This window comes from Palaemon carinicauda, unplaced genomic scaffold (genome assembly GCF_036898095.1).
Source record: "Palaemon carinicauda isolate YSFRI2023 unplaced genomic scaffold, ASM3689809v2 scaffold299, whole genome shotgun sequence".
NCBI classification, from domain to species: Eukaryota; Metazoa; Arthropoda; class Malacostraca; order Decapoda; family Palaemonidae; genus Palaemon; species Palaemon carinicauda.
In genome coordinates, this window is record NW_027170654.1 from 137940 (window position 1) to 159895 (window position 21956).

General features: G+C 46.5%; 1 long non-coding RNA gene across 4 annotated transcripts in view; it reads left to right on the forward strand.

The window, feature by feature from the left end:
• Window positions 1-21956, forward strand: part of LOC137636435 (uncharacterized) — a 70591-nt gene that overhangs the window by 25294 nt on the left and 23341 nt on the right. For 3 of the 4 annotated variants that reach the window (XR_011043098.1, XR_011043100.1, XR_011043099.1), the window contains exons 3-4: window positions 5253-5358; window positions 12292-12397. This is a non-coding gene — a long non-coding RNA (uncharacterized lncRNA). The remainder of the gene's footprint in view (window positions 1-5252; window positions 5359-12291; window positions 12398-21956) is intronic. The other variant, XR_011043101.1, reaches the window with a different exon arrangement.

A 21956-nucleotide genomic window follows, 5' to 3' on the forward strand; every position in this document is an offset into this window, starting at 1 on the left:
GAGAGCTGTGGCTACTTCAGTGGCCTTCAAACAGAACCGTTCTCTGCAGAGTGTTATGGATGCAACCTATTGGAGAAGCAAGTCAGTGTTCGCATCATTCTATCTCAAAGATGTCCAGTCTCTTTACGAGTACTGCTACACCCTGGGTCCATTCGTAGCAACGAATGCAGTAGTAGGCGAGGGCTCAGCCACTACATTCCCATAATTCCATAACTTTTTAACCTTTCTCTTGAATACTTTTTATGGGTTGTTCGGTCGGCTAAGAAGCCTTCCACATCCTTGTTGATTTGGCGGGTGGTCAATTCTTTCTTGAGAAGCGCCGAGGTTAAAGGTTGTGATGAGGTCCTTTAGTATGGGTTGCAGCCCTGTATACTTTAGCACCTTTGGGTTGATTCAGCCTCCAAGAGGAACGCTGCGCTCAGTAAGGAAGACGAACTTAAAAAAGAGACAGAGTAACGGTTCAATTCGACTTCCTTACCAGGTACTTATTATTTCATTGTTATTTGAGATAACTGTTATATGAAATATGGGATACTTAGCTATCCTTTAATCTTGTACACTGGTTTTCACCCACCCCCCTGGGTGTGAATCAGCTACATGATTATCGGGTAAGTTTAATATTGAAAAATGTTATTTTCATTAGTAAAATAAATTTTTGAATATACTTACCCGATAATCATGATTTAATTGACCCTCCCTTCCTCCCCATAGAGAACCAGTGGGACCGAGGAATAATTGAGGAGGTGTCAACAAGAAGTACTTGAGTACCTGGCCACAGGTGGCGCTGGTAAGAACACCCCCTTCTAGTATTGTGATAGCTGGCGTATCCCTCCATAGAATTCTGTCGGGCAACAGAGTTGACAGCTACATGATTATCGGGTAAGTATATTCAAAAATTTATTTTACTAATGAAAATAACATATTACTTTCGGCGTAGCTGAAATGACAAGCCATTAGAATTTTAACGAGGGTTTACTACCCCACCGCTAGTTAGCAGGGGGTAGGGAAGGGTAGTATACTACCCCCCCCCCCTCACACACACACACACCTGTGCTGAGCTTCACTTTTCTATCGGCTCGGGTGCTATACAGACTTGTCTCCTATCACCCTCGCCTACACTGACAGCCATTAATCTTTGTTTGCTTTTTCTTTTTGACAGAGTGTTTGGAAGTTGGCCTCTGCGATGCGGAAGTGTCCCGGCTTACCTGACCGCCCTCGTGGGACTTATATGTCGGCGGTTGAAACAGATCCACACACCTTATGTCCTTTTTGTAGTTGCCAATGGTGTGATAGAGATAAAGTATGTGGTGAGTGCAGGGAGTGGTCTACCTCCCAGTGAGAGAGGTTTTCCCAGCGCCGGAAGAAGAAGTCGAAACGGGATATTTCTCCTTCAAGGGCTTCCTTGAAGAGAGAAAACCCCAAGGACTCTTCTTCCGTAGCCCAAACCTCCTCCAAAGCTCCCATTCGATTGGCTTCTTCCGAGAGGCAGGCGAGTGGTAGGGTAGGCCGCATTTCTGTTAACCAACCTCGGGGTTTGGGAGAGGGAGTTGCCTACCATAGCGAGGCAGCTCCTCCCCCTCCCCTGGGGGAGGATTGAATTTCTAATGTTGCTAATGATGATTTGTTACAGCTTTGGGCTTCCTTGGGGCTTCAGGGCTCGCCCTCCAAGGAAGCCCTGTTTGACATAACCAGGTTAGGGGCAGCTGTCAAAACAGTCACCGACGTTAGCAGAGGTTGATCCTCTGTCTATCGTCAACGTTATTGTGGCAGAGGCTTCTGACGTGTTATCTCAAACCTCTGCTCCTGTTGCTGATGTAGCTGAAGGCTTAGCTCCCCCCTCCGAACATCCTTCGAGGGAGGAACTAAGTCCAACGGTCTCTCCTGCAGGTGATTCTTCCCCTCGGGGGAGTTCACTGACAGAGACTCCTCTTCGGAGGACTGCCGACGGTCTACCTACTGCCCCCAGAGGGCGTATAAGGCGTAAGGCCCTCCTTCCCCTCCGCCGTAGCCGCCTTCCTTCACCTCACAAGGGTGTTAGGAGGCCCCTCTTTGGCTCATCTTCGCCGCAGTCCGCCGCAGAGGAACCTCGTCGCTGTTCACTTGCCCTTCCAGCTACATCCCTGGACCTGTCCGCTGATCGTTCGCGATCTCCTACTCCTGCCAGACCTGCTGACCTGCCGTCGCCCTTCCTAGCTGCCGACACGCTGTGGTCGCCCACGCATCCTGCGATCAAGCAGGCCACGGTCCCTTCGGGGCAAAAGGGACTTGCTCACATTGTAGCAAAGTCCCTTAAGCGCCAGGTATCACCTGTGCGCCAACGTTCTCCTGTGCGACAGTGCGCTATTGCGCGCAAGCGCTCTACAGTTGCTGACCCAGAGACAACGAACCAGCGAGCTCCTGTTCCTGAGACTTCGCGCTGAGCTACTCAGACTACCTCACATGAAGATTTTTCACCAAGCGATACCATCGCTAGGTCTTCACACCTGGAGGCGATCCAGCAACTACTACAAGAGAGGCTTTTTGAAGCTGGTTGCTATGTGCATGGCAAGATACTTCCGGGAGTCGTCATCTATGGCGTATCAGGCGAAGTGGTCTGTCTTTGGTGGTGGAGGTTATTGACGTGGTATCTCTCCACTCAGTGCCGGTATTCCAGCAGTAGCGGAGTTTTTACTGTTCCTTCGGGGGGGAGGTTGGGGAACTCTCTCAGTGTCGGTGGTGAAAGGCTTTTGTTCAGTCTTGAACATTGTCTTTGAACTGAATCAAGTTAACATTTCTTCCTTGATGGAATTGTCACTCCTCATACAGAACTTCAAGCGTTCTGGCCCTCAGTCGAAAGTTAGACCACCTCCTTGGAACATTGTCAGGGTCTTACATTCACAGAAAGGAGCCCCTTATGAGCCTCCACGTCAAGCATTGGATAAGGACGTGACCTCAAAGATGGTTTTCTTTTCGCCCTGACCTCTGCAGGTAGAGTCAGCGAGCTACATTGTCTTTCGTACGTCATCACCCATTCGAGGGGATGGGTGGCAGATCACACTCGGTTTCGTCCCTGAGTTTGTTGCAAAGACTAAAAATCCGTTCTTAGAGAATCCTAGATTTGGGCCCTTTCGGATTGAGAGTCACTGAACAGTAACAGACGATACTGATCAACTCTTACTATGCCCTTTAAAGAAGATGAGGTTATATCTCATAAGGATGAGAAGAGCTCGACCCCAGATCAATCAGCTGTTCGTCAGCACGGGGAAGACCAAGAGGAGAATCACGAAGAACTCAATCTCCTCTTGGATCAGACGAGTAATAGAAAAGGGCAAGGGCCTTAGACACCTCGACGTCAGGTAGAGGTCCCCATGCCCATGATGTCAGGGGAGTAAGTACTTCTCTGGCATTCCAAAATAATTTTTCTGTTCAGCAGGTACTTCAAGCAGGCAGGTGGAAACGTCAAACAACATTCACCTCCCGCTACCTGCAAGAAATAACCGACAGGAGCCTAGACACATTCTCAGTAGGTCCTGTGGTAGCTGCTCATAACGTGATCTAAACACTTCAGCTCCCTTGCGGGACAATTACCAGTGGTTCTAGGGCAGAGAATTACCCGCGAAGTAAGTCTAGGATGAATGTGGCAGTGACTGGCCACTTCCTACTTCATCTTCCCCTCTCTTGGGGTACAACATTTGGGGAACTCTGCACACCTGACCTCGTTCTTCTGTTGGTGAGTTTCACGCTCTTTGGACAATGTATATGTGTGGTATACCTCCGTCCTGCTGTCAGGGGGAGGTGGAAAGAAATACTGTATATATTAGTAGAGGGCACAGCCCAAATAGCTACGATGTATGTTCCAAGAGATTGATTCCTTATTCGCCAGCCATGATTGCCCAGGCCGATTTCCTACAAGGATAACGTGGTGCAGGATCCCTCAACTATACAGAGGCCATCTCGGGACAGTTGCCAGCCATTTGGTTTTGGACTTCCACCTAAAGGTGAGTCTCCAGAGTAAAGAGCAGAAGTTTTGTATTTTGCTTAGGAACAAATGACAAATTTGGAAGTAATTTGTATTATTTCCGAGCAATACAAACCTAGAGCTCTTTACACATACTGACCTGCCAGGAACAACACCCTGAAAGCCCTGCTGCAATTACATAAAGGACGGTTAGTCCCTAGTGCTGGTGTGAGCGGGAAGATTAACCTACCCCGCTCCCTGTCCCCGCTAACTAGTGGTGGGTAGTTACACACCGACAAAAAACTTTTTGGCTGGTTTCATCTTCACCGAAATAATACTCCATAGTAAAGAGCTCCAGGTTTTCATTGCTGGGAAAAATACAAATTACTTCCAAACTTGTCAGATTTAGTTAAATGATTTTTATTATCATTATCATTATTATTATTACTTGCTAAGCTACAACCCTAGTTGGAAAAGCATGATGCTATAAGCCCAGGGGCTCCAACAGGGAAAATAGCTCAGTGAGGAAAGGGAACAAGGAAAAATAGAATATTTTAAGAAGAGCAACAATATTAGAATAAATATCTTTATAAACTATAAAAACTTTAACAAAACAAGAGGAAGAGAATTAAGATATAAGATAGAAGAGTGTGCCCGAGTGTACCCTCAAGTAAGAGAACTCTAACCCAAGACAGTGGAAAACCATGGTACAGAGGCTATGTCACTACTCAAAATTAGAGAACAATGGTTTGATTTTGGAGTGTCCTTCTAGAAGAGCTGCTTACCATAGCTAAGGAGTCTCTTCTGCCCTTACAAAGAGGAAAGTGGCCACTGAACAATTACAGTGCAGTAGTTAACCCCTTGGGCGAAGAAGAATTGTTTGGTAATCTCAGTGTTGTCAGGTGTAAGAGGACAGAGGAGAGTCTGTAAAGAATAGGCCAGACTATTTGGTGTCTGTGTAGGCAAGGGGAAAGAACCGTAACCAGAGAGAAAGATCCAATGTAATACTGTCTGGCCAGTCAAAGACCCCATAACTTTCTAGCGGTAGTATCTCAACGGACGGCTGGTGCCCTGGCCAACCTACTACCTTCTATTGAATTGACATTGGCCTGCAAATGTGTTAATCAGGCAATGATTGTATTCTGAAAGTAATAACTTGATGTATTTAGGAAAATCTTGCTCTAGGTCTTTTGATGTTTATTGAAAAGTAAAAGGATTTTTACTACTCTATTGAGAACTATTATTTTGAAACAGTATTCCGTTTTGAGAAGTCAAACAATTGAATTTTTCTCCTGATACTTTTGTTTCATTTCAGGCGGATCAACTTTGCACACAAATTGATCGAGATCGAGATGAAGCACATCATGTCGTCCATCGGCAATGACTTAAGTCAGTTCGTCATGCACTTGGAGCATGTAAAGGTAAGTCATTGGACTAACTAGAATTATTTTACTTTGATAAAAAGGTTTTAATCAATGATCTATTGTACAGTGTGATGCCGTAAAACCTTTGTTTTATTGTACACTGATTATGCATGGTAAGGTGTGTGTGACACTGTAGAGCGGTCTAGTGATCTTTGGAAGTGCGGTACAGAAGGTTCTCGACTTGCAAACATTCGGAGATATTAACCCTTTTACCCCCAAAGGACGTACTGGTACGTTTCACAAAATTCATTCCTTTAACCCCATGGACGTACCGGTACGTCCTTGCAAAATAATGCTATAAAAATTATTTTTTTCATATTTTTGATAATTTTTTGAGAAAATTCAAGCATTTTCTAAGAGAATGAGACCAACCTGACCTCTCTATGACAAAAATTAGGGCTGTTAGAGCAATTTAAAAAAAATATACTGCAAAATGTGCTAGGGAAAAAATAACCCCTTGGGGGTTAAGGCTTGGAAATTTCCAATGAGCCTGCGGGTAAAAGGGTTAACACAAATCCAACTGAAAATAACAAAGATAAGATAATGAAATGATGTAATAAATCAATACTATATCATTTAACCCTTTCACCTCCAATGGAAACACTGGTACGTTTCACAAAACTCATCCCTTTACCCCCATGGATGTACTTGTACGTCCTTGCAAAAAACTGTTTTTTTACATCTTTTTGCATATTTTTTATAACTTTATGCAAAACTTCAGGCATTTTCCAAAATAATGAGACCAACCTGACCTCTCTATGGTGAAAATTAAGGTTGTTAGAGCAATTTTAAAAAAATATATTGCAAAATGTGCTTGAAAAAAAAAAACGCCTGGAGGTTAAGGGTTGGAAAGTTCCAAATAGCGTTGGGGGTAAAAGGGTTAATACAGTAAGCAAAATGGCATTTGTAATAACCTGATATCTATTTCATATAAAACCGGACTTTTTATTGACTTTTGTAGCTGGAAATTATAGGCATGGGAGTCAGGTTAGGCCTACCCTAGGACAAAATTTAACAAAATTTGACTTACAAACCGTTTCTTGGAACCTATTAAGTTTGTAAGTTGAGGATCTTCTATAAATTAAGCCCAATATTTTGGTCCCCAACTGGATAGTCTTGTTAGGTGTAATGGTTAAACTTTGTTGTAAATATTTAGATGACAACATTCTAAATGCATTTAAAACGAGTAGAAAGAGCATTCAGACATTTTAGATCTCCGTCAATGAAGATTGTTAACATTTGACTCAAGTCTACAGACTGAGCTTTCCCTTCTTCATATGTTGACCGTGTCGTTGGTGAAAGGCTTTTGTTCAGCCTTGTCTTTGAACTGAATCAAGTTAACGTTTCTTCCTCGACGGAATTGTCACTCCTCATACGGAACTTCGAGTGTTCTGGCCCTTAGTCGAAAGTTAGACCATCGCCTTGGAACATTGTCTGGGTCTTACGTTCACAGAAAGGAGCCCCTTATGAGCCTTCACGTCAAGCCTTGGATAAGGACGTGACCTCAAAGACTGTTTTCTTTTCGCCTTGACCTCTGCAGGTAGAGTTAGCGAGCTACATTGTCTTTCGTACGTCATCACCCATTCGAGGGGATGGGTGGCAGGTCACACTCGGTTTCGTCCCTGAGTTTGTTGCAAAGACTAAAAATCCATCCTTAGCGAATCCTAGATTTGGGCCCTTTCGGATTGGGAGTCACTGAACAGTAACAGATGATACTGATCAACTATTACTATGCCCTTTAAAGAAGATGAGGTTATATCTCATAAGGATGAGAAGAGCTCGACCCCAGATCAACCAGCTGTTTGTCAGCACGAGGAAGACCAAGAGGAGAATCACGGAGAACTCAATTTCCTCTTGGATCAGGCGAGTATAGGAAAGGGCAAGGGCCTCAGACACCTCGACATCAAGTAGATGTCCCCATGCCCATGATGTCAGGGGAGTAAGTACTTCCTTGGCATTCCGAAATAATTTTTCTGTTCAGCAGGTACTTCAAGCGGGCAGGTGAAAACGTCAAACAACATTCACCTCCCGCTACCTGCAAGAAATAACCGACAGGAGCCTAGACACATTCTCAGTAGGTCCTGTGGTAGCTGCTCATAACGTGATCTAAACACTTCAGCTCCCTTGCGGGACAAGGACCAGTGGTTCGAGGACAGAGGATTACCCACGAAGTAAGTATAGGATGAATGGTGCAGTGACTGGCCTTTTCTTACTTCATCTTTCCCTCTCTTGGGGCGCAGCATTTGGGGAACTCTGCACAGCTGACCTCCTTCTTCTGTTGGTGAGTTTCACGCTCTATGGACAATCATATATACTGTACATGTATACAGTGATGCCTCAGGATACGAAAGTAATCCGTTCAGGATACGGTTTCGTATCCTGATTTTTTCGTATCCTGAGTCGCGTTTTACATGTTAATAGCCTAATCCGTTCCAAGCCTTACGAGAAGACACCTTTTCTTCCATAAACACGCTAAACTGTAGTAATAAACATACAATGCAGCCATTTCTATCATTCAATAATTAACCCAACCATTAAAAACAGCCTAATCCATTCCAGAAACCACTATGAGATTATTCAATAATGTAGTTATAGCCTAGTTATCCCCCCCAAGCCCTAAGAAAACGGTCCGTTTTCTTTACTACTGTATAAAAGTTACGGTACTGTATGTAAAGCATTTGGATCAGTGAAGGTGTATTGTTATCTGTACTGTACCTACACCTAAATTAAGGATTGATACTCTGAAAAAAAGGTTACAGTTAATTAGTGTAACAAAAAAGTTGAAACTTACCTTTTGATTGAGACGATGTCCGATAGCGAAGTCGCGGCAGAGGAGGATGGCATAAGGCAGAAAACGTAACAAGTGACAGACTACGTACAGTAATTTACACACTTAACACATTAACACTTAAACTTTACGAAATAAAAAAATGGCAGAAATAATTAACACTTAACATTACGTATGGAAAACTATAAAATGAAAGAAAAAATTACTTCAACACTTAACGGTAACATAAAACTTAAAATTGAATTTTTTTTTTTGCTTTTTTATAACTTTACGTTTTTCATATTTTCTAAATCTCTTCTACTTCTTCATCACTTTCTTTTTTCTGTTTCTTTTCTTTACTTTCACCTTCTAATTCTTCATCCCTTCCTCTTTTCTGTTTCTTTTCTTTACTTTCACCTTCGTCTTGGCCTACTAATACCGCTGGCCTCTTTAATAAGAAACTATCCATTGAACCTTGTTTCTGCCTACTTTTCAACACATTTCTAAAATGCGTTAGGCAAACGTCATTGCATTGTTAAAGCGCACGGTTGGTATAAACTTTTTCTGGATGTTCCTTTTCGACGTAGTCTGCCATTTTATGGAAACATGCGAGAATTTCCTTGATGTCTGCCGTTTTCAAAGGTATAACATCCTCCTCATCACCGCTAGAGAACTGCTCTTGAACATCACTCACTTGCATCGTCTCCAACTCCTTTAGGTCGTCCGTCGTCAACTCCTCGTGGTGCTCCTCGATAAGTTCATCTATATCCTCCGCGCTAACTTCCAGCCCCATGGTCGTACCAAGATGTACGATGTCAGCCACCTCACACTGCTGAATTGGTTCAGGATCGTCAACGATCTCGGCTTCGCCTCCAGGCTTCCCGAACCCTTCGAAGTCTCGTGCAGAGACAGCATCAGGCCAAAGCTTCCTCCAAGATGAGTTCAGGGTACGCCTCGAAACTTCCTGCCAAACGAGATCGATGAGTTTGAGGCATATCACGATGTTAAAGTGATCTTTCCAAAATTCACGCAGAGTGAGGTTTGTACTCTCTGTGACTTGGAAACATCTCTGGAAGAGATGCTTCGTGTACAATTTTTTAAAATTTGAAATAACTTGCTGGTCCATGGGCTGGAGGAGAGGGGTGGTGTTAGGCGGTAGATATAGGACCTTTATGAAGGAATACTCGGCCAGAAGATATTCCTCGAGGCCAGGAGGGTGAGCTGGAGCATTGTCCAACACCAGCAGACATTTCATAGGGAGGCGGTTTTCTTCCAAATATTTCGGACAGTCGGACCGAAGCAGACATTCACCCAATCAATGAAAAGTTGCCTCGTTACCCAGGCTTTAGCATTCGCCCTCCACATCACGGGAAGGTTCTCCTTGATGACTTTTTGGGCTTTGAAGGCTCGGGGATTTTCTGAATGGTACACCAGCAGGGGCTTTATCTTGCAGTCCCCACTGGCGTTTGCACAAAAAGCAAGGGTAAGCCTGTCCTTCATAGGCTCATGTCCGGGTAGCCTCTTCTCCTCCGCCGTGATGAACGTCCGACGAGGCATTTTCTTCCAAAAAAGTCCAGTTTCGTCGCAATTGAAAACTTGCTGCGAACTGTAGCCTTCCTGCAGAGTCAACGTGTCGAACATTTTAACAAAGGCTTCGGCGGCCTTCGTGTCCGAGCTGGCTGCCTCCCCATGCCGTACCACTGAATGAATGCCAGTCCTTTTCTTGAATTTCTCGAACCACCCACGAGAAGCCTTGAACTCTGTGGGTTCCTGCTGGGATGTTCCTTCTCCTGGCCCCTTCTTCGGCCTGAGAACGCACGAGATCACCGAAAATGGCGGAGGCCTCTGGCAAATTGTAGTCTCAGTGATGGTGTCTCCTGAGATCTCTTTGTCCTTGATCCACACAAGAAGCAGCCTCTCCATCTCGTCATGCACGTGGGTTCTCTTGTTGGAGAAAATAGTGACGCCCTTAGAAGGTGTCTCTGCTTTGATGGCCACCTGCTGCTTCAGGATGGTGCCTATCGTAGATGGATTCCGGCCATACTCCTTGGCGATCGCATTTAAATGCATGCCAGACTCGTACTTTTTTACGATTTCAAGTTTCGTCTCCATCGAAAGCATCGTCGTCTTCTTCTTTCCTTCGGCAACATTCTTGGGACCCATGGCTACAGTAATACGTAATATAATACACTACGTACGTTATATACAGTACTATGTATAGTAAACACTAATACAGTACAGTGCACAGTAACGAATGTTTAATAACGATAACACGTGGCGTACGAATGTACTGTATATTAACACTACTGTATGTCAAACAAGCGAAAGCACACAATGTCTGTTAACGATACCGCGGTCGGAACGAAAAGAGAGAGAGAGAGATGAACGCCCGTGCGTAAGCAAGCTGGAAGCAGGATCTTATGGCGTCAGCTAGCGTCTGAGTAGGGAGATAACCAGTGTGAGCGGGAGGCTGTAAGTGAGTCTACCCAAGTTCAAAGTCCGGCGGCGCGCGCTTTTTAAAATCACTCTCGGCGAAGAGTTGGGATCTCGTAAGGTTTTCGTATCCTGAAATTTTATTCATATACTGGGGCATAAAAATCTTCCAATCACTTTTCGCATCCTGAATTTTTCGTAAGCAGAAACTTTCGTATCCAGAGGTATCACTGTATATGTGATATGCCTCTGTACTTCTGTCAGGGGGAGGTGGAAAGTAATAATGTATATATTAGTAGAGGGCACGGCTCGAATAGCTACAGTGAATGTTCCAAGAGATTGATTCCTTATTCGCCAGCCATGATTGCCCAGGCCGTTTTCCTACGAGGATAACGTGGTGCAGGATCCCTCAACTATACAGTTGCCAGTCATTTGGTTTTGGACTTCCACCTAAAGGTGAGTCTCCAGAGTAAAGAGCAGAAGTTTTGTATTTTGCTTAGGAACAAATGACAAATTTGGAATTGTATTGTTTCCGAGCAATACAAACTTAAAGCTCTTTACACGTACTGACCTGCCAGCAACAACACCCTGAAAGCCCTGCTGCAATTACAAAAGTGACGGTCAGTCCCTAGTGCTTGTGTGAGCGGGAAGGTTATCCTACCCCACTCCCTGTTCCCGCTAACTAGTGGTGGGTAGTTACACACTGACAAAAAGCTTTTCGGCTGGTTTCAGCTTCACCGAAATAATACTCCTTAGTAAAGAGCTCCAGGTTTTCATTGCTGGGAAAAATACAAATTACTTCCAAACTTGTCAGATGTAGTTAAATGATTTTTATTATCATTATCATTATTATTATTACTTGCTAAGCTACAACCCTAGTTGGAAAAACAGGATGCTATTAGCCCACGGGCTTCAACAGGGAAAATAGCTCAGTGAGGAAAGGGAACAAGGAAAAATAAAATATTTTAAGAAGAGCAACAATATTGAAATAAATATCACTTTATAAACTATAAAAACTTTAACAAAACAAGAGGAAGAGAAATAAGATATAAGATAGAAGAGTGTGCCCGAGTGTACCCTCAAGTAAGAGAACTCTAACCCAAGACAGTGGAAGACCATGGTACAGAGGCTATGGCACTACCCAAAATTAGAGAACAATGGTTTGATTTTGGAGTGTCCTTCTCATAGAAGAGCTGCTTACCGTAGCTAAGGAGTCTCTTCTGCCCTTACAAAGAGGAAAGTGGCCACTGAACAATTACAGTGCAGTAGTTAACCCCCTGTGAGAAGAAGAATTGTTTGGTAATCTCAGTGTTGTCAGGTGTAAGAGGACAGAGGAGAGTCTGTAAAGAATAGGCCAGACTATTTGGTGTCTGTGTAGGCAAGGGGAAAGAACCGTAACCAGAGAGAAAGATCCAATGTAATACTGTCTGGCCAATCAAAGACCCCATAACTTTCTAGCGGTAGTATCTCAACGGACGGCTGGTGCCCTGGCCAACCTACTACCTTCTATTGAATTGACATTGGCCTGCAAATGTGTTAATCAGGCAATGATTGTATTCTGAAAGTAATAACTTGATGTATTTTGGAAAATTTTGCTCTAGGTCTTTGATGTTTATTGAAAAGTAAAAGGATTTTTACTACTCTATTGAGAAGTATTATTTTGAAACAGTATTCCGTTTTGAGAAGTCAAACAATTGAATTTTTCTCCTGATACTTTTGTTTCATTTCAGGCGGATCAACTTTGCACACAAATTGATCGAGATCGAGATGAAGCACATCATGTCGTCCATCGGCAATGACTTAAGTCAGTTCGTCATGCACTTGGAGCGTGTAAAGGTAAGTCATTGGACTAACTAGAATTATTTTACTTTGATAAAAAGGTTTTAATCAATGATCTATTGTACAGTGTGATGCCGTAAAACCTTTGTTTTATCGTACACTGATTATGCATGGTAAGGTGTGTGACACCGTAGAGCGGTCTAGTGATCTTTGGAAGTGCGGTACAGAAGGTTCTCAGCTTGCAAACATTCGGAGATACTAACACAAATCCAACGGAAAATAACAAAGATAAGATGAAGGAATACTGTAATAAATCAATACTACATCATTTTAAACACAAGACTTACCCGGTAGTCATATATATAGCTTACGTCCCCGACGTCAACGGCAGAAAATTTGAAACTCGCGCCAACCGCCAGTTGGATAGCCAGGTGTACCACCCCTGCACCCTAACGAGGTACCTGGGAACCATTCCAGTGACCTTCATATATTCCCTGCCGTCGCTAGAGGCGACACGTGAATTCTACTCCGTCATTACTGATTGTTTTTTTTGGTGAAGTACAAATCTTTGGTTATTGACTCCCGCTTGTTTTTGATCTCGCTTTGGATATTTCTTGATTTTGTTTGGATTAGATAATTTTTGACCTTTGCTTCTGAATTCTCTTTAAAATTTCAAAATGGCCACCCCCCCTATAACTTTTAGGTTATGTGTGACTAGTGTGTGTAAGAACCGAATGGCTAAAGCCTCTCTTGACCCCCATTCTCTCTGTGTTGCATGTAGTGGTAAAGAGTGTGATTTAGTTGATCGCTGTGATGAATGTGTTTTACTGTCAGAGTATGAATGGATTGAGTTTGATAGATACAGACATAAACTCAAAAGGGATAGATTGAGGCATAGTTCTTCTCGCTCATCTAGAGATATTTCCCCTTCCCATGTCATTAATCCTATTCCTTCACCTGTAGTGGTAGATCCCGATCCCACTATTGCAATTGCTAATGAACCTTCACTAAAAGATATGTTAGTGGCGATTCAAGCTCTCGCCACTAAAGTTGAATTTGTTCCGGAACTGAAATACAAACCACGCTATTTACTTGGGGTAATTACTTTGGCGTAGCTGAATGACGAGCCATAAAAGTTTTAACGAGGGTTTACTACCCCGCCACTAGTTAGTGGGGGTTAGGGAGGGGTAGCTAGCTACTCCCCCCCTCACACACACCGGTGAATGCTTCACTTTACTTTTGGCTCGGGAAGATAACAGACCTGTCTGCGCTCTCCCTCGCTTTGACTGCCATATTAATCTGTTTTTGCTTTTTCTCTTTTGCAGATAGCTTGAAGTTTGCCTCTACTGACAATGCGTACTTGCCCTGGACTTCCCGGCCACCCTTGTGGGACCTGTATGTCGGCGGTCGACACCGATCCCCACACCTTATGTCCTCACTGTAGGGGCCAGCGGTGTGATAGTGATAATTTATGTATTGAATGTAGGGATTGGTCTACCTCTCAGTGGGAGAGGTTTGCCCGGCGCCGGAAGAAGAAGGCCAAAAGGGATCTTTCTCCTTCAGAAGCTTCTCTGAAGAGAGAAAATTCCAGGACTTCTTCCGTTGCCCTTTCCTCCTCCGAAGCTCCCCCTCGAGCAGTCTCTTTCGAGAGGCCGGCGAGTGGTAGCGTAGACCGCTGTGCTGTTGACCGATCCCGGGGTGCGGGAGAGGTAGTTGCCCCTCCTCCCCCGGAGGAGGATTTAATGTCTAATCGTGATTTGTTTCAGCTTTGGGCTTCCTTGGGGCTGCAGGGTTTGCCCTCCAAGGAAGCCCAGTTTGACATGATCAAACTGGGTGCAGCCGTCAAACAATCGCCAACTACAGCAGGGATAGATCCTCTGTCTTTGGTTGACGTTGTTGTGACGGAGTCATCCCTTGGGTCAAGTCAAACCCCCGTTCCTGTGGCTGAGGTAGCTGACAGCTTAGATTCCCCCTCCGAACACCCTTCGAGGGAGGATGTAAGTCCCACGGTCTCTCCTGCCGGTGATTCTCTCCCTCGGGGGAGCTCACATACAGAGACTCCTCTTCGGAGGCCCCTTGATGGTCAGCTTGCTGATCCCACGGCCCCTTGTGGGCGTATAAAGCGGAAGGCTCGTCCTCCCCTTCGCCGTAGAGGCCTTCCTTCCCCTTACAAGGGGGTTAAGAGGCGCCTCTTCGGCTCTTCGTCACCACAGTCCTCTGCGGAGGAGACGACTCGCCGTTCACCGATCCTGCCAGCTACCACCCTAGACCTCTCCGGGGATCGTTCGCGATCACCTTCAGATGATGGTCGTCCTTTGAGACACAGTGACCAGTCTCCTAGACCTTCAACATCTAAGGTTCCTGATGCGCTTGACGCGCCACCTGATCCTGCCGCTGCGCAGTCTCCGGGCCCTTCGGGGCTGAAGGGTCTTGAGCGCAAAACCGCGCCTCCTGCCCTCAAGTGCCAGGTTCTTCCTGTGCGCTCTCCTGCTGCTGTCGCTGCTGTGCCTGCCGTTGCCGCTGTTCCTGACTTAGCGCCACGGCGCTCACCCTCATGCGTTCGCGACACTGTTCCTGCCACGTGCCAGATATCCCCTGCGTGCCCACGCCCTTCTGCACCCCGGCGCCCCCCAGCAGTTCCTGTTGCAGCGTGCTAGCTCTCACCTGCGCACACGCGCCCTCCGGTGAGTTCTAGGAATTCTTGCCGCATTCATTTTCGCCGTAGGACTTTTTGTCACGGACTTTTTGCCGTAGGAAACTTTGCCACTAGGTATTTTTGCCGTAAGGAATTCTTGCCGTAAATTGCATATTACTTTTATAATTTAAAGGTTTATGAAAGAGTTGATCTATAAAAAACAATTAGCATAGTGGCCTACATCAATACATCTAATGCGATGGATGGTATCTGATAATTGCTCTTACTTATGAAGTTTTAAACAAGCAGTTTTAGCCCATACACACACTCCACTGGTCTTTGATAAATAGGTCGTGCTTCTAAAGTTTAAAACAAGTTGTTTATAAACAAGAAATATACACACCTACTTACATACATACATACACACATACATCTAATTAGCTCTTACTTAGCAAGTTTTAAACAAGAAGTATTTAGCATACATACATACACTCTACTACATACATGAATGCCGTATAATGAATAAAATATATCTAAATTATGAGTATAAAAGGGTATGAGAATAATAGTGTATTATAAAACTGAAAGTTTATTTATTTAAAACAAGCAATAAATTTAAGAGCAATTGAAGTTACAATAAATATTCAAATATTCATCATTGTCAAAATAAAATCAATAACAAAGGTATTACAATATAGAAGGTTTATTTATTTAAAATTTTAAATATTTGAAAAAAAAAAACTTTAATTAAGATTAGAATGAGTGCAAATTCATTGCAATACTCCGTAAATAGTGTACTTTATGCTGAAAATCATATCTTGAAACAATTCTTTGTATTCGTACATAAACATCTTTGTACTTTTTCTTCATGTGAGATGCTTCGCCGCGTTCAATATCAATTCTTTTCTTTTTTGCTAGACTCTCTTCGTTTTTCAAAAGGTTAATTAATTGCCAAATATTTGGGTGGATATTTGTAACAGAACTTTGCAAGGCATTATGAAACCCTTCTACACTATCATTGGTGTTTGGTAACTTATTTAAAGTCCGTTCATAAACATTCCACATATCCACAGGAAATGTTGGACCGACTCTTTGTCTACGAGGGCCCCTGCCTCTTACCCCACCAATATAATACGTCTCAAAATAAGATACCAGGTCCTGAGGCAAATCATCGTTGTCAACTAGTTCCTCAAATGCTCTAATAACGTCACTAGAAGGAACAAATGCCAGTGCTGTAAAGAATTTGACCAAGGTGTTAAATTCCAAATCACTCTGGTAACGCACTTTGTGGCCAAATTCACAGACTTTTCGAAAAATATTTTTAGCTAAATGAAACAAACATCCGGTTACACTCACATTTGTTTTAAACTTTAGAAGCACGACCTATTTATCAAAGACCAGTGGAGTGTGTGTATGGGCTAAAACTGCTTGTTTAAAACTTCGTAAGTAAGAGCTAATTATCAGAGACCATCCATCGCATTAGATGTATGTATGTAGGCCACTATACTTATTTTTTTTTATAGGTCAAATCTTTCATATACCTTTAAATTATAAAAGTAATATGCAATTTGCGGCAAAAATTCCTTACGGCAAAAATACCTAGTGGCAAAGATTCCTACGGCAAAAAGTCCGTGACAAAGAGTCCTACGGCAAAAATGTATGCGGCAAGAATTCCGGTCACCCCTCCGGTGCCCCAGCGGCCACCTACGCTCACGCGCCCACCAGCTCCCCAGCGTCCCCCGGTTCCTGCCTTGTCCCGCGCAGTCCAGAAGGTTCCTTCGCTGGCGTACAGGCGCCCACAGGTTCCTCCGGACTCGCCGCGCCTGTCTGGAGAGACGCGCGACACGAACCCACGCGCGGTTCCAGATCCAGCGCTCACCAACAAGCCAACGCGCTTCAACATCCCAGTGCGTCGCCCAGGAGGCTTCTAAGCTGGCGCACGGGCGCTCATGGCCGCCCCTGGGCTCTCCTACCAGACTGCGCGATCCTGCACGCGCTACAACCGCGAGCGACGCCCCGGTTACGCGCCCTATTTCTGTCACGCGCCCTGTTCCTGTCTTCAAGGCGCTTAATGTAACCCTCCAGCGCACAACTGTGCGCCCTCATCCAACCGCGCGCCCTACGCAGCCGCCGCAGCAGCACACCCCGGTGCGACCACATCCTGATGCGCGCCCACGTTCGCCGGCGCGGCCAGCGCGCCCACAGGCGAGCATGCCGGTCCTGTCAGACCAGCGACAACCGCCGCGCCAACGCGCCATCCCTGCCGCACGCGATCCTGCACCAGCGCTCACGCGCCCTCGCCTGGTTCTCCTGGACACGCGCTCAGGCGCCCCCGTTATCTCGCGCCCTCCGGGGCCGCATCAGGTTGCTGCGCGCCCTCGCGTCCGGCCGCCTCCCGTGCCGGCTCCTGCGCGCCGCACGCCCTCGCCATCTCCTACGTGCGCCTGCGACCACGCGCCCGCTCCATCGCCAGCGCGCCAGCGCTCCCTCGTTCCTGAATCCTCACCCCCGCGCGAGCGCGAGATTCCTGTGTCGCGCGAGCCCTTCGTGCGCGACTCTTTCACGCGCGACCCTGACCAGGGCCTGTCATACGACCCGCAGCGCGAGCGCTGCCAGGCGGACAGTTCTTCGTCTCGTTCCCCTCCCCGCAAGCGCAGACCAGTACGCTCGCCGGAGGAGGGGCGTTTCCCGGACAGGTCTTGGGACACTTTCCTTTCAGCCCCACAGGCGAACCCACATTTGTCGACTCCTCCTAGGGATCGCACAATCCCCTTCCCTCCAGAGGGGGTGTCTGACAGCGTGACTGTCAGCCAGCAACCCTGGTTTGGCACCCTAGTCACAGCTCTTGTGCAGGCGATTAAGCCCGCCCTCTCTGACGGGGGTCACAAACCAGCGGCAGCTTCCTCCCCCCTGAAGAGGAAGAGAGGAGTCTCTCCCGTGGAAACTCCTCCAAGGCCTATTTTGTCTCCTCGCAGGTCCTTGCGCAAGGCTCCTTCTCCCCCCCAGACTTTCTCTCCCTCCCCTACGGATGAGGACTACCCATCCTCAGGAGAGTCGGATTAGCCGGACCATTCCCCCATCGCACCAATGGGGGAAGCGCCGCCTCTCCCTGAGAAGTCGTTTCGTCCAGGGGTGGAGAAGAGCCTGCCCCCTTCGTTGCTCGAGTCCTGTATCCCTCCCAGGAGGGAGCCTAAGGACTCTAAGACGATTCCCAAATCATCAGCAAGGATCAGGGAGGAACCGTCTAGAGCCGCTGAGGATGTCCACGTGTCCCCCCGGGAAGAGCCACTGTGGACGGGAGACTTAGCTGCCAGTCCTTCAGGAGGAGAGCACCAGGAGTCAGAACATGTTTTCTGGCAAGTCCTGACCCTCATGAGGAACCTCAATGGGATCCCAGACCCTGAGATTCCCCCTCGTGAAGTTAAGGACACGGTCCTGGACCGCATCTATGGCCCCCAGAAACCCTCTAGGGCCAGTGCAGCTTTACCCTGGTCTCAGGGGATGAAGAGTGCCAGGGACAAGGTCGAGGGCCAGCTCTCTGAGCTTGCCTCCTCCAGCAGATCGAGTGCCGGTAGCAAGCTCCTCCCTCCTCCTCGAGTCCATCAGAGGAGGTACTTCGAGATCCTTGAGGCGTCTTGTCTGAGTCTTCCGTTGCACCACTCTGTGGAAGAACTCACAGGGGGAGTCCCTCTTGAGAGACTCTCCAACTGGCACGTGCCTTTCTCTGCCACTGAGATCTTAAGCCAGGAGAAAGTCACCAAGTGTGCCATGCAGGCAACTTCGTGGCTCGACATCTGGCTGGGGTCTCTGGGCATCCTGGTGCGGTCTGAAGACCTCTCCAAAGAAAGCTCCAGGAAGGCGCTGGAGACTTTCTTACTCTCAGGCACACGGACCATTGAGTTTCTGGCCCACCAAGTCTCAAGCTTGTGGGCCAATACGATTCTCAAACGTCGGGACGCTGTGGCCGAGAGGTTCCACCAGAAGGTCCCCAGTTCGAAGGTTAGCAGGCTCAGACACTCTTCCGTGTTCGGTAAGAGTCTGTTTGAGCCTAAGGACGTAGAGCTCACCGCTGAGAGGTGGAGGAAATCCAACCAGGATTCCCTCATCCACAGGGCCATGACATCGAGGCCCTACAAACCTCCAGCGGTTCAGCAGCCCCGTCCAGCTAAGAACACGAAGAAGACTACTGCAGCGAAGCCAAAGGTGTCTAGGTAGTAGGTTGGCCTGGGCAACAACCGCCCGTTGAGATACTACCGCTAGAGAGTTATGGGGTCCTTTAACTGGCCAGACAGTAGGCCTACTACATAGGACCCTTCTCTCTGGTTACGGTTCTTTCCCTTTGCCTACAAAGACACCGAATAGTCTGGCCTATTCTTTACAGATTCTCCTCTGTCCTCATACACCTCACAACACTGAGATTGCCAAACAATTCTTCTTCACACAAGGGGTTAACTACTGCACTGTAATTGTTCAGTAGCTACTTTCCTCTTGGTAAGGGTAGAAGAGACTCTTCAGCTATGGTAAGCAGCTCTTCTAGGAGAAGGACACTCCAAAATCAAACCATTGTTCTCTAGTCTTGGGCAGTGCCATAATTATTATTATTATTATTATTAAATGCTAAGCTACAACCCTAGTTGGAAAAGCAGGATGCTATAAGCCCAGGGGCCCCAACAGGGAAAATAGCTCAGTGAGGAAAGGAAGCAAGGAAAAATAAAATATTTTAAGAATAGTAACAACATTTAAATAAACATTTCCTATATAAACAATAAAAACTTCAACAAAACAAGAGAAAGAGAAACTAGATACAACAGTGTGCCTGAGTGTACCCTCAAGCAAGAGAACTCTAACCCAAGACAGTGGAAGGCCATGGTACAGAGGCTATAGCACTACCCAAGACTAGAGAACAATGGTTTGATATTGGAGTTTCCTTCTCCTAGAAGAGCTGCTTACCATAGCTAAAGAGTCTCTTCTACCCTTACCAAGAGGAAAGTAGCCACTGAACAGTTACATTGCCGTAGTTAACCCCTTGGGCGAAGAAGAATTGTTTAGTAATCTCAGTGTTGTCAGGTGTATGAGGACAGAGGAATATCTGTAAAGAATAGGCCAGACTATTCGGTGTCTGTGTAGGCAAAGGGAAAGAACCGTAACCAGAGAGAAGGATCCAATATGGTACTGTCTGGCCAGTCAAAGGACCCCCTAATTCTCGAGCGGTAGTATCTCAACGGGCGGCTGGTGCCCTGGCCAACCTACTACCTTTAAACCTCTGTACCATGGTCTTCCACTGTCTTGGATTAGAGTTCTCGTGCTTGAGGGTACACTCGGGCACACTTCTATCTCGTTTCTCTTCCTCTTGTTTTGCTAAAGTTTTTTTTTATAGTTTTTATAGGAAATATTTATTTTGATGTTGTTGCTGTACTTAAAATATTTGACTTTTCTTTATCCTTTCCTCACTGGGCTATTTTCCCTGTCGGGGCCCCTGGGCTTATAGTATCCTGCTTTTCCAAATAGGGTTGTAGCTTAGCATTTAATAATAATAATAATAATAATAACAAGCCCTTTCCTGCCAAGAGCAGAAGGAGCAAGAAGTCCTCCAGGGGAGGCAAGAACCCTAGAGGTAAGAGCCGAGGCCAAAAATGCTAGGGTTGGCAATCCCCCTGCATGTCCACCAGTGGGGGGGTGCCTACAGAGTTGCTCGACAAGGTGGCAGCAACTTGGGTCAGATGCCTGGACGATCTCCGTGATCACTCTAGGTTATCGCGTCCCGTTCACAGCCTCTCTACCTCCCCTGACAGCGAATCCAGTGTCGTTGAGGTCTTTTGCCATGGGATCGGCAAAAGGGCAAGCCCTTCGGGCAGAAGTCCAGACCATGTTGAAGAAGGACGCTCTCCATGAGGTTGTAGACGGGTCCCCAGGCTTCTACAGTCGACTCTTTCTTGTGAGAAAGGCGTCTGGAGGCTGGAGACCAGTCATCGACCTCTCAACCCTGAACGGGTTTGTCAAGCAGACTCCGTTCAGCGTGGAGACGGCAGACATGGTCAGACTTGCGGTGAGACCACTAGACTTCATATGTACACTGGACCTGAAGGACGCGTACTTCCAGATGCCAATTCATCCGTCTTCAAGGAAGTACCTAAGATTCTGCCTAGACAACAAGATCTACCAGTTCAAGGTGCTGTGCTTCGGTCTCTCCACAGCCCCTCAGGTGTTCACCAGAGTATTCACCCTCATCTCTTCGTGGGCTCAGGATCGGCATCCGTCTCCTTCGTTATCTGGACGACTGGCTGATCCTAGCGGACTCGGAGGCAACCCATCTTCGCCACCGAGACAAGCTCCTCGAAGTTTGCCAGGATCTAGGGATCGTGGTAAATCTCGAGAAGTCCTCCCTGCAGCCCTCTCAGAAACTGGTATATCTAGGCATGATCATAGACACCAATCTCCACAAAGCCTTCCCATCAGACGACAGGATAGCAAGGCTGAGGAAGGTTGCGAGACCTTTCCTCAATCGAGAAGAACTCCCAGCCCAATCGTGGCTTCGTCTCCTCGGCCACCTCTCCTCCCTGACCCGTCTTGTTCCCAACGGTCGCCTCAGAATGAGATCTCTCCAGTGGCGACTCAAGTCCCGGTGGAGTCAAGGCCACGACTCCCCGGACACTTTGATCCCTATGGGCACTGCGGAACGGACGGATCTCCGGTGGTGGGTGGCGGATGAGAACCTACGAAAGGGAGTGGATCTTCTCCTCCTCCCCCCCAGATTTGATGCTGTTTTCGGACGCATCAAACAAAGGGTGGGGAGCCCACGTTCTGAACCACAGGACCTCAGGCCTGTGGTCAGAATCAGAAAAGTACCTTCACATAAACCTGCTAGAAATGAAGGCCGTGTTTCTGGCACTTCAGAAGTTCCACCAAGTCCTGGCGGGCCACTCTGTGGTGGTGATGAGCGACAACACCACGGTAGTGGCTTATATCAACAAGCAGGGAGGT